The 12,559-nt window shown below is 48.4% G+C and overlaps 1 non-coding gene across 1 annotated transcript; it reads right to left on the bottom strand.

Annotated features, from left to right (window-relative positions):
* Positions 1-7,042: 7,042 nt before the first annotated feature.
* On the bottom strand, positions 7,043-7,115 carry TRNAT-AGU (transfer RNA threonine (anticodon AGU)). The gene has a single exon. It is a non-coding gene; the product is annotated as a tRNA-Thr (tRNA).
* Between the last annotated feature and the right edge of the window lie 5,444 nt (positions 7,116-12,559).

Genomic DNA, 12,559 nt, shown 5'->3' with positions numbered 1-12,559 from the left:
AGGGAAGGATCTCGAGGGGAAGCCAGTGAGGAGCTGCTGAGGGCTCTGGGATTGTCCAGCTGGAGCAGAGTGAGGGCAGAGCTCACCAGGGCTGCAGCTCTGATCTCTGATCCCTGCTCTGTGACAGGGACAGGAGCCAGGGCATGGCTGGGGCTGGGCCAGGGCAGCTCAGGCTGGAGCTCAGGGCAAGGCTCTGCCCCCAGAGGGTGCTGGCACTGCCCAGGCTGCCCAGGGAATGGGCACGGCCCCGAGGCTGCCAGAGCTCCAGGAGCCTTTGGGCAGCGCTGCCAGGGGTGCCCAGGGTGGGGCTGCTGGGGGGGCTGGGCTGGGGGATCCTGGGGGGTCCCTCCCAGCTCAGGAGATTCCTTGATTCTCTTGGTTAACAAAACTGGAGCCCACTGGAGCATTGTTGAAAGCCTCAACTCTGAAAAGACTCCAGACACAGCTGGGACCAAGTGAGAAGGGAAGAACCAAACCAGTGTGAACCTGACCCCTGATTAATGAAAACCCCAGCCCAGGACTTGGTGAGGCCCTGCTGGGTTTGGCAGAGGGCAGGGCTGGGGCTGTGCTCTCCCCATCGTGTTTCCCCCCAGAAAGGTGTGGAGGGACTGATAACTGAGCCTCGACACAGAGACAGTCCAGACAAGGACGTGTCCCTCTGCTTTGCCATCCCCCAGCAGCAGTGCAGGTAGGACAGGCCACCAGCACTGTCACCTGGAGCTGCATGGGGACAAAAACTGTTCTCTGGGTTAAAAATGCTGTAGGAAATGGGGAAATCTGGAGATGGTCCTGTGAGTGCACATGATGCTGTAGTGTACTGCAGTCTGTGATGGTGACAGAGGTGTGGCTGTGGCTGGGATGGTGCAGAGATATTTCAGCAGGGCAGTTGTACCAATGCCAGGATCCACAACAGCTGGCCCTAGAAATAATTGTCATTTCTGGTGTGAGACAGTTGTGGAATGAGCAAATTATTCACAGCCAGGGCCATCTCTGGACTTTGCCCTTTTGCTTTCTGCAAAGTGTCACCCCAGGGCCTCTGGGCTGAGCTGCTGTGCTGGCACTGGGCAGCAGCACTGAGGGCATTGTGCTCTGGGCCTCCTCTGCTCCTGCAAGGCTTGGGCTAAGCCAGGCCCATCTGACACAGGAGATTGAAAAGAATTGAAGGGAAACAAAGAGAAATTCTAAGCTTTCCTCAGAAACCTATTAAAGTCCCTGTCATTTGCTCAGAACACATGGAATAGCCTTTATTACAGGCATTTTGCTGAGCACAAAAGCTACTTTCAATAACACAGGAAGGGAAAAATCATTACAAACTTGCAAGAATCATCAAGGACCATCTTGCAGAATCTCTTTGTCATGAAACAAATTATGAAAGGCTATAAATAGATGACCATTATTAGAACAAGGAGCTCTCTAACTGGGCTCTGTGCACAGGGAATGAACTGCTCCCCTCCCAGCCAGGGGGGAGCTGAGGCAATCAGCAGGTACGTCACAGGCTCTCCAGGGTGCAGCAGAAAGCAGAATTAAAGTCCTTGCCTCCTGCTTCTGAAACTGGGAGAGGCATTTGGAGACACAAGTTACTTAAAAGGCTGTTAAAAATACACAAAATACACACAGGTACTCACCCACCACAGGATGGGGCTGAGCTTGGTCAAGGTCACACCCTGGGGGTGTACCAGGCCAGGCTGGATGGGCTTGGAGCAACCTGGGATAGTGGAAGCTGTCCCTGCCCATGGCAGGGGTGGAATGAGATAAAATTTAAGGTCCCTCCCTGTAGGAGCGTTGGGGGTAGGATGGTGGGGATGGATGGAGAGCAGAGATCTCTGGAGCCAGGTCTGGAGCTTGGGGTTCATTGCAAAGGGCCTGGGTGCAGGGCCCTGCTGGGAGCTGCCAGGCACAGCTCAGAGCAGGAATGAGAGAAGAGAGGGGAGAGAGGGTGAGAGGGTGAGAGAGCAAAAGGGAAAGGGAGTAAAAGGGGGTAAGAGCGTAAAAGGCAAGAGCTAAGAGACAAGAGGTAAGAGTGCGATGTTCCCATTACAATACAATAAATCTTCTTCTGTGTTGAATATTCTGATTCTCACTAACCAATTTAGTACAAGGTACAAATCCTATAGCACTTCCATACAGCCTATAAGAATCATTACATTACCATACTGTGTTACATTTTAAACCCTAAAAACTCCTCTTTGGCCCCTTCTGCCAAGCTGTAGGGTCTGCTCTGAGCCTTGGGCCTGTCTGCAAGCAGAGGGTGTTGTTCCATCAAAAGGGGATCACCTTCAGCTGGCCACACCATCGTTTTCCAGTTGTTCAGTAACTAAAGTATCTGAAAGTTTGCTTTCATTTCAATCTCACTTATAGTTTCTATATTCTCAAAATCTTTTGCCAGACAACCATATTTATAAGGCTTTCCTGTTTCATCTTCCCCAACACCTCCCAACCCAAGCCATCCCAGGGCTGTGTGACTCCATGGTGTCCCTCCTGAACAGAGCACGGGACAGGAGCTCTGTGCTCACAGAGCCTGGCTGTCCTATCCAGCTCCTCCAGGGCCTCCTGGTTCCCTTTCTCACCTCTCGGGTGTTTTCCTCCTCCTTGACTGCTTGAAAAAAAAATGACTCCTCTGAATTTTATTTTTTTGTTAAATTCCAGCCTAACATATTCATTCCTGCTCATTAAAATAGTTACTTCTCCTTCTGGCTGTTTACTCCTGTGGTATTTCTATGAGTTACTCATGTCTACTTTTAGCCTTCCTGTGGACAGACTAAACACAATAAACTCCTTCCATCCCCCCTAAGGCAGACCTGCCATTCCTGTGCCATTCCTGTGCCATTCCTGAGCCATTCCTGTGCCATTCCTCCTGGCAGATTCCTGCATTTGCCTGGCAGGGTGCCCAGGTGAAACTGGGCATGGCTGGCTTTCTAAAGCTGGGCTCAATTGGCACTAACTGCTTTTCATAGTTTGGTTACATTTGGTTACAGTAACTACAACAATCCCATGCTCTTTCCCAGGTTTTTCATGGAGTTGTGGCCTGAAGGAATGAGAATGTTTACTAGTATTCCAACTGTCCTGAGCAGGTCAGTGGGATCTCCCTGGCTGAGTCCAGGAGAATCAGAATGCCAGCATTAAACCCTGAGGGCCCTGCTGTGGAAAAGAGAAGATATGGAAATTTTTCCAAGATATGGAAATTTTTCCAAGATATGGAAATTTTAAGGATGAGCAGCACAGTCAGGGAGAGGCTGGGAGCTGCACGATTTGTGCAAAGGAAGAGTCTTGAAAAGCTGCCCCAATGGCTCTGAGACATTTTTGCCAGCACTGTTACCTGTCCATGGGATCTCCTATCCCCACAGGAACTGCTGGTTTGGGGTTTTCTCCTTGAAAAAGCCATAATCCTTTCCAGACACTCATGGAGCAGTGTTGGGATGTGGTGATAATTGATAATTTCCATTCTGAGCTGCTGTGTCCAGCACAGAGCTGGGCTGTGCTGGCTGCCAGGACTGCTGTGCTTGTAAGAGGCTCCCACATTCCAAAGGAATGGACAGTCACATGGGTCACCAGGATTTTCTGTGCTTCTGGGAAGGTGCCATGGAAGCCTTGGGGAGCAGCAGGACCATGTTCACATCAGGTTTAGTTCTGCATCCAGCCTCTGGGGCAGCCAGCAGCTCTCCTGGAGCTCTCAGTGCTGTGTTTGATGCTCTCTGTGGGCCTTGGGGCTCAGGAGGAGCAGGTGGTGACCTCACAGGCTCCAGGAGATCCCAGAAACATTCCAGAGGCTGGAAAAGACCTCCAAGATCAACTCCAACCTTTGGCCAAACACCCCTGTGCCCACTAAACCATATTTCAAAGTACCGTATCTCAAAGTGCCACATCTCCCTGGTTTTTGAACATTTCCAGGGATGGTGACTCCAGCACTTCACTGGAGAATCTGTTCCAATGTTCAAAAGGCAGGGAGATAACAATGTCCCTGGGCAAAACTTTGCACCAAGGCTTTGGAGAAATCCTCTTGGATGTGAGTGGAAGGTGGGCACAGATGTCCCTGTGGATGCTGTGCAGCTCCCTGGTCCTGGCACACTGGAACATGGAGCTGGTATTTCATATTTTTTCATATTATTTCAAAAACATTTCCTATTTGGTTTTTTAAACATTGTTGTTAAACCCACAATATCTTGTTTGGAATAATGGATTGAGTGTATTCATTATGGGAGAGCTGGAAAATTGATAAATTTGGGTGATTTTTCCCCACTCTGAATTCTGCAGTCCTATCAACTTTATTAATTATTTTTTTTTCCTGTGGCTGAGGCTACAAAGCTGCCCTTTGATCCCTGTGTATGTTAGATTTTAACATTAGTGTCAATTGTATTTCTAAGCCCAAAAGTTCTTTAAACCTAGCAGCATTTTCACTGGCTCTGGCTCAAGGCTTCCCTCCCTGGATTAAACTATTTATTGTTTCCCACGTGTATTAAGAAATGGATTAGTTGAGGCATTTGTGGCCTTTCCTAGGACTGACATGGAGGCAGAAATGCAGCTCTGTAACACAGTCCTTGTATTGGGGCACCTTGATGCTGCAGGGCTGCTGGGCCTCAATATTCACTGTTGTTTATAAGAAATGATTTCTCTGTCCAGCTTGATGGAACCCTTGGAAGGAGACCCAGGAATGAAAAGTATTCCAGAGAAATGCACAGAGTCCAGGATGGCTTTAAAAATATAAATTATATTCTGAAGTTGTGAGGAGAATATTAAAAGCAAGTTTTCATGGATAGACAGGAAGACACCTTTAAATCTCCCTAAAGAAAGCAAGAAAAGCCTGTGACGGTGGGCACAGGGGATTTAGGATGAGGGAAGAGATGAGGATCTGATTCCATGTTTCAGAAGGCTGATTTATTACTTTATTATATAGATTACATTAAAACTACACTAAAAGAATAGAAGAAAAGTTTTCAGCTCAGAAGGCTGGCTAAGAATAGAATAGAAAGGAAAAGAAAGATCACAAAGGTTTGTGTCTCGGACTCTCTGTCTGAGCCAGCTGACTGTGATTGGCCATTAATTAGAAACAACCACATGAGACCAATCCCAGATGCACCTGTTGCATTCCACAGCAGCAGATAACCATTCTTCACATTTTGTTCCTGAGGTCTCTCAGCTTCTCAGGAGGAAAAATCCTCAGGAAAGGATTTTTCATGAAAAGATATCTGTGACAAAAGCCTGTCTGGGATTGGACTGGGCAGGTCACAACCCTGACCCTGAACAAACCCCCAGGGCACCAGCCTGGCCCCATCCTGGGGCAGAGCTGCACCACCTCCCCTGACCTCTGGACATCTCTGCAGCATTTCCATCCCATGGGGAACACAGACCATGGAATCACAGAATCCTGCAATGTCCTGAGCTGAGATGCACCCACCAGGATCATCCAGCCTCTGTCCACACCCAGATCCCCCAACAACCCCACCCTGGGCATCCCTGGCAGCCTCAGGGCCGTGCCCATTCCCTGGGGGCAAGGAAGACGTGCCCTCCTGCCTCCCACATTTACCTGGGCTTCAGGATCAGGATATAAACACTTCACCCTCTTTCTCCCTTTAGTCAAGCTCTGTCTTTGAAAGAGAAGGAGATGATGGGTGATGGGTATAAAAAGATTCCAGCTCCCCTGGTAAAATCATCCTTGCCCAGGCTGATGCTCAACAAGCAGCATCACAGAGTTTGGGCTCTGCATTGCAGCAGGGTCACTGGGAGAGGAGCTCTGGCATTAATATCAGCTTCTGCAGAGATTAAGAATTCAGCAAAACACATCCTGAACATTTGTCCTCTTTGCACAGAAAGGAAAGACATTAATTTTTCAGAGGATCATTTCCATCCCCACCAGGCTCAGTTAAGCTGAACCCACAGCCTGATTGCAAAAGTGAACTTGAACCACAAAGATATTTTTGGGTCTTGCTCTGCAGTCTCCTCTGAAAGCCAAATAAAGAGATAAAGCTGGAATGAGGGACAGGGGGAATCCAGGTAGAGCCACAACAGTCTGGAGATAAATTCCCTTTTAGTAAAACCCATCTGCCCATTTTCCAGGACCTGGGGTTACAATAACAGTAACTTGTGCTCATTTATTAATTGCAGATTAATGGGAACCCTGCTGGCTTCTGTTTCTTTGTCCTTACTGGGATATATTCAGAGGAAAGCAGGGAAATTCCTGCAGGTCAGTGGGGGAGGAAACACATCAACCCTCCAAAGCTCACTTTTTTGGGACAACAGAGCTGGAAGGAACCAGCCTGGGGAGAGGCAAACAAAGTCCCATGTCCCTCATGCCACCCTGTGTCCCCCTCCACAAGAAAAAAATCTTTCAGGCTTTTGAGTCTTCTTTCCCTCAGATGGAAAAGGCCTTTTTGAAATTCAGAAATTACCTTTTCCATCACTGGTTTGGCTCATTTGGACTCAATATAGGGAGTCTACTTGAAAATGAATAGGGAAAAGAGATGTGCAAAGGCAGAGGGGGAAATCTCATAAATCTGGACAGCAATTCATGGAATTCAAGATGCAAAATAGGTTAATTCTTACCTATTACTTCATTCTTAGAAATGATCCCTTTCCTGTACCCCCAGCAAGGCTCTGCAGATGACTGATGTTTCTGATTCTCCACAAACCATATTTATAATGTTTTCAGCCAGCTCTGCAATTACTGAGCTCTGGAGCCATAATTTGATCCTCCTGCTGCTGTCTGAAGAGATGAAGCAGCTCTGACTGTAAATACCTGGCAGCCCTTCCAGCTTTGTCCATCAGTGACCCCCACAAAGTCTGCAGGGTCCAGAGGGCTCCAAACCCCATTACTGGATGTTCCCCTTCTCTGATTGCTGTGCATTAAATGTATTTCAAGGGTACAACACTGACCACTGCTGGTTTCTCTGCTTCTCTGTGCCTGTTGTTTGGTGTAGGTGCTGAGGGATGTTTGTATTTCACTCAGGCTGGGGGTGGATGCTCCAAAAAGCAGCATCAGGAACACCTGCTTGGGAATAAAGAGGAAGATAAAGCAGTGAGGTCCTTGCAGGAGATGCAGACTCTGCCCAGGCTCCAGTGAGATTTGAACTCACGACCCCTGGTTTACTAGACCAGTGCTCTAACCCCTGAGCTATGGAGCCTCTAAAATTTGGTTGCTTTTGCCTCTGCAAACATTTCATATCAGAATTTTCTCATAATTCTGGTGGGAAATGGCCACAGCACTACTGGACTGTGCTCCAAAAATTTTCAATTCTCTTTCCAAACTGCACCAAAACCCATCAGAGACACAAAACCACCACCACAAGGTGAATCCAAACCTGGAATTTACTCTCCTTCAGCTCATCCCTGTCAGGACATCAGGATGGATGATTCCCTTTTCCTCAGCCAACTTGTAAACTTCTCAAGTTTCTTTGTAAACTTGAGAAGGTTACAAAGAAATGTTGATATTGGGGCTCTTCATAGTTATGGCACTAAATTAGGCAAAAAATGAAAGAAATGAGGGCCAGGAAGATGCTCCAAAAGCTGGAGCCCCTCTCATATGAGGAAATGCTGGGAGAATTGGGATTATTCAGAGAAGAGAGAAGAGGGAAGGGAAGGGAAGGAAGGGAAGGGAAGGGAAGGGAAGGGAAGGGAAGGGAAGGGAAGGGAAGGGAAGGGAAGGGAAGGGAAGGGAAGGGAAGGGAAGGGAAGGGAAGGGAAGGGAAGGGAAGGGAAGGGAAGGGAAGGGAAGGGAAGGGAAGGGAAGGGAAGGGAAGGGAAGGGAAGGGAAGGGAAAGCTCCAAGGTGACTTTATTGTAGCCTTTCAGTACCTGAAGAGCCTCCAAGAGAACTGGAAAGGGACTTTTCATAAGGACATGGAGGGACAGGACACAGGGAATGGCTCCCAGTGCCAGAGGGCAGGGCTGGGTGGGATATTGGGAATTGTTCCCTGGCAGGGTGGGCAGGCCCTGGCACAGGGTGCCCAGAGCAGCTGTGGCTGCCCCTGGATCCCTGGCAGTGCCCAAGGCCAGGCTGGGCAGGGCTGGGAGCACCTGGGACAGTGGGAGGTGTCCCTGCCATGGCAGGGGTGGCACTGGGTGTCCATTAGTGTCCATTCCACCCCAAACCAGTCTGGCATTCTCTTGTACCCCACTGCTCCCACTGGAAATCAGCTGTGTATTTATTTCTCCCTCTCAGCCCTTCACATTTCTCACTCCCTCCTTAGGAGTCCATGTTTTGTTCCCTCCCTGCTGCTTCATCCTCCCTTTGAGAGCCCTTTGGGTGCCACCTCCAGGCTGAGTCTGATGGATGGGGCTGAGCACTCCCCAGCTGGGGCTGAAAGTGTCACAGAAGTGGGGTGAACGTGGAGGAAGCAAGAATCACAGAGAACAGAGCTTTGGATTTAGCATTTGGCCAATGAGAACCCCTGTGGTGCCCACGAATATTGGTGCAGAATTGTTCAGTGTGGGCAATGCCAGAGTGAACGGGAGACTCCTCCTGCAGATCCCCCCTTGGTGCCCTTGGGGGATTTGTGCACAGAAGGAGGAGCTCTGGCCCTTGTGCACCAAATCTCAGCTTCCTCACATCCAACAGGCACCTCCTGCAGAACTGCAATAGAAAATCCCTGTCTGGAACACCTCAGATTTGAGGGAAGGGTTTGTGGAGCCTGTCAGCAAGGCCAGGAGAGGATGCTGGCTGTGCATTAAACCCTCAGGCACAGAAATGTCTCATGGCAAGGGAAAATGTACAGCAGCAGCTGAAGAGGACTCAGAGTTTCAGGGTAGATGCACAAAGAGAAAATATAAGTACAAATGGTTAAAGGGTGACTCAGAATAAGCCACATTGTGTCTATTATTCCTGGTCTTTTTTGTGGAAGAAAATTGCTCTCTTTGAAAGAAACCAGAAATTAAGACCATCCATCCTCCCAAGCGTAGAAAAACACAAACCCTCATTAGGTGGGCTGAAAGGCAATTCTCAGGCCTTTATCTGACAAGCTAAGAGCAGGATTCTGTCTATAGCATTTAAGGAGAAATGATGAATTACCTGGCATGGGTTCAGTGCCTGAGCTTGGCATTGGATAAACTCACAAAGAAGCCTGAAGCCAATCAAACAACTTTGTACAAACGCTGCTGAAAGCAGCCCTTTGGGGCACACAGGGAGGACGTGCACCAATAAAATAAAGCTGAAAATAATAATGAACATCCCATGCAGGAACATGTGCTTGGAGCATGGTTTCCAGAGCAGCTGGGCTTGGAGCCTGGGAACACATGGCTGAGCCATGAGAGACTGCCTGGCAGAAGGCAGTAATGGAGCAGTTTGATACAGGCTGTGTTCAGATCTGGTTTGAAAACTAATATGGTTTTAAATGTGTGCTGGTGCTGGGAGCACTTTGGGGAGAAATGAATGCTCCTGGTAATGAGAAGTGATGGAGTGGTGAATGTGGAAGGCTGCCTGGTGCTGGAAAGGTTGTGTCCTTGCTTTCCTGGCTGAAACTCTGCCATGGTTCCCAATGTCTGTGTGTTCTGGAGTACTTGGATGTTTCAACCTCAGTGCAGACCCTCGCAGTGCTGAGAGCTGGCCTGGAGTGGAGCTGGAGCTGCTGCAGAGGCCTCTGGCACCAGTGAGCACCAGGAGAGGCTGTGCTGAGCCCTGGCAGCCCTGTGCCCTCATGGCACTGCCCCCACAGCCTGAGCATGTCCCAGATTTCAGTTTCTGTTTGATCCCATCCCAGAATCTCTCCTGTTTTTCTCTCCCTTCTCATGGTGACTGCTGAGGTGTGACCCAGGCTCTCTGTCCCCAGGCAGGGCTGCACCTGCACCCTCAGATGAAGGGCCCGGTTCCTGCAAGGCTGCCCTTGTTCTATTTTTACCCCTGAAACTCCTGCAATGACTTTCTTCCCACTGCCAAGAGGGAAATCTTTCTCCTGCACGTTTGCAGTGAGATCTGGCCTGGCTGGACAAGGACTGGGAGCCCATCCCAGGATTTCTGGGCTAATCCTCTGCCAGCTGCCCTGTGGCCATGCAGGGTGAGCAGTGAAGCCCCCCCCAAACCCCTGTGTCCCCACACAGACCTGAACCCAAGCACAGCTGTCTCCTGCACTGCTGGGGGCTCTTCTGAGAGAAGAATGAAAGAATTGGGATTATTCTGCCAAGAGAGAGAAGAGAAGAGAAGAGAAGAGAAGAGAAGAGAAGAGAAGAGAAGAGAAGAGAAGAGAAGAGAAGAGAAGAGAAGAGAAGAGAAGAGAAGAGAAGAGAAGAGAAGAGAAGAGAAGAGAAGAGAAGAGAGGAGAGGAGAGGAGAGGAGAGGAGAGGAGAGGAGAGGAGAGGAGAGGAGAGGAGAGGAGAGGAGAGGAGAGGAGAGGAGAGGAGAGGAGAGGAGAGGAGAGGAGAGGAGAGGAGAGGAGAGGAGAGGAGAGGAGAGGAGAGGAGAGGAAGGAGAGGAGAGGAGAGGAGAGGAGAGGAGAGGAGAGGAGAGGAGAGGAGGGAGGAGAGGAGAGGAGAGGAGAGGAGAGGAGAGGAGAGGAGAGGAGAGGAGAGGAGAGGAGAGGAGAGGAGAGGAGAGAAGAGAAGAGAAGAGAAGAGAAGAAGAGAAGAGAAGGCTCCAAGGTGGCTTTGTTATATCCTTTCAGTACCTGAAGGGCCTCCAAGAGACCTGAGGGAAAGCTGCTGTGAAAATGAAGAAAATTGGAAGGAATAATAGTTGCTGGATGAGATGGGAATGGCCATCTCTTTGCTAGGTCCTGGCAGGGCAGCCTCAGCTACCAATGGGCTGGACAGTAAAGGAACTTTCTCCTGATGAAGTCTGAAGGAACTGGAACATTTTGCCTTTCCATACAGTGCCTTGGCCAAGTCCTGGTGCAAAGTTTGTCCAGGGCCATTATGAAATGACTGCTAAAGAAGACATAATGAATTTTCTTGTTCAGTAGGCTCTGGGCTAATGAGAAATGAGATTTTGATTTGTTTTTCATGTTTGGATCTGTGCTTATAGCCAGGTACTATGATTTGGCTTTTACTCTGAGAACATTTGATTATCAGGAAGGTGGTAAACTCTGCCCCAGAATTTCTACATGAGTTACTTCTTGAGTTCAAACCCAGCCCCAATACATTGTCTGCCAGCACAAAGCTTCCCTGGGCTGCTGACACAGTTCTGCTTTTCTTCTGGAACACACCTTTCATCTTCTTCCCATGGAGAGAAGTAGGAGTCCTGTTGCTGTTCAGGAGGGTTCAGGAGCAGTCCTGGTGAATTTGGCTGCTTGGGCTCTGACACAGAGCCCACCTTGCCCAGGTTTAGTGACTGAATTGGGATAATGAGACTCTAGTGAGAGATGGTGATGACTGCGAGGGCTGAAGAATTCAAAGTTCATGAGATTGCACAATTTGGAGATAAAATGTGCAATTCTTGCTCTCTTTATCTCATCAAGCCCCATCTTACAGAGATGTTTATCCACTACAGTTTCCACCACTGACTTCTGCCCTGGTCAAACCCATATCCTGGATGCTCTCTGCTTGTAGAGCACAATATTTTTCACTTGCCATATTGGTAAACTTTACCAATAGTATTTAGCAATAGTAAATTCACTTATTTAGTTAAAATTTACCAGTTTAGCTGCAAAAAAATTACATATCATCTGTCCACTTAGACAACAGCTATCATTGCAGAGTCCAATCACTCTTTTAGATTTTATCTCCTATCAGATGCTTCCTGGTTGCTTTTTGGATCCAGACTCCCTGAAAACACTGTGAGATGGGGAGTCTGAAAAGCGGAACTCGACAGTTCCAATGCCTCTGGTTTTCATGGAAAATCAGAGTTTCCACTGTGTTCTTTCATCCAGAGATGAGGGAAATTGCTACAAAGTGGAAATGTTTGTGTGCAGCAAATTAGGCATTATGGGCATGATTCATGGCAAATCTTTGCAATCTTCAAGAGTATTTTCTGAACAAAAGTCATATAAAGGGAGTCCCTGGACAGTGACCTCCCGCTGCTCTGTAAAGGCAAAAGGCAGCAATGGGCAGCAATAAAGCAACAAACCAAAGCCCAGATGTTTGTTTTCCATGGATGGAAACATCCCTCCTGAAGGAACAGTGAGCTTTTCTGGCATTATTTACTGGGTATTTATCTCCAGCAAATGAAATTGTTACATCATGTTGGATTTCTGACAAGCCCAGAGTCCCTGGAGCCCAGCTCGGATCTGAACTGGGGATAGAGGCCACCTCAGCTCACACATAAAGGCTGGACAATGGGATGGACTCTGCAAAACTCTGCATGAATAAACCCTGGTGATGATTCTACCAAGAGCTCACAAGCTGCATCCTCTTAATTATAAGAAAGCCACAAAATCTCAGCAGCATTTCTGATCTGATTCATGGAGAAGAAAAAACTCATTTCATTCTTGTAGCCATACTTGATACTATTTTATATCCTTTTAGAAGTGAAAAGATGAAATTAGAAGAGAAAATTGACATAATTAATGCACTATTACAGGGCAGGGGCTTCCTTCTGCCTTGAAATGAACCTGGAGGTTTGGACTGGCTCCCCCAGGCTCTCCCGGCCTGCTGGTGCTTGGGACAGCCCAGGGGCCACCACTGCCTCAAAGTTCCAGCCTTCC

The sequence above is a fragment of the Melospiza georgiana genome, chromosome 20, assembly GCF_028018845.1.
Source record: "Melospiza georgiana isolate bMelGeo1 chromosome 20, bMelGeo1.pri, whole genome shotgun sequence".
Classification (NCBI taxonomy): domain Eukaryota; kingdom Metazoa; phylum Chordata; class Aves; order Passeriformes; family Passerellidae; genus Melospiza; species Melospiza georgiana.
Note: the sequence above shows the minus strand (reverse complement) of the source record. Positions and strands in the feature narration are given on the sequence as shown.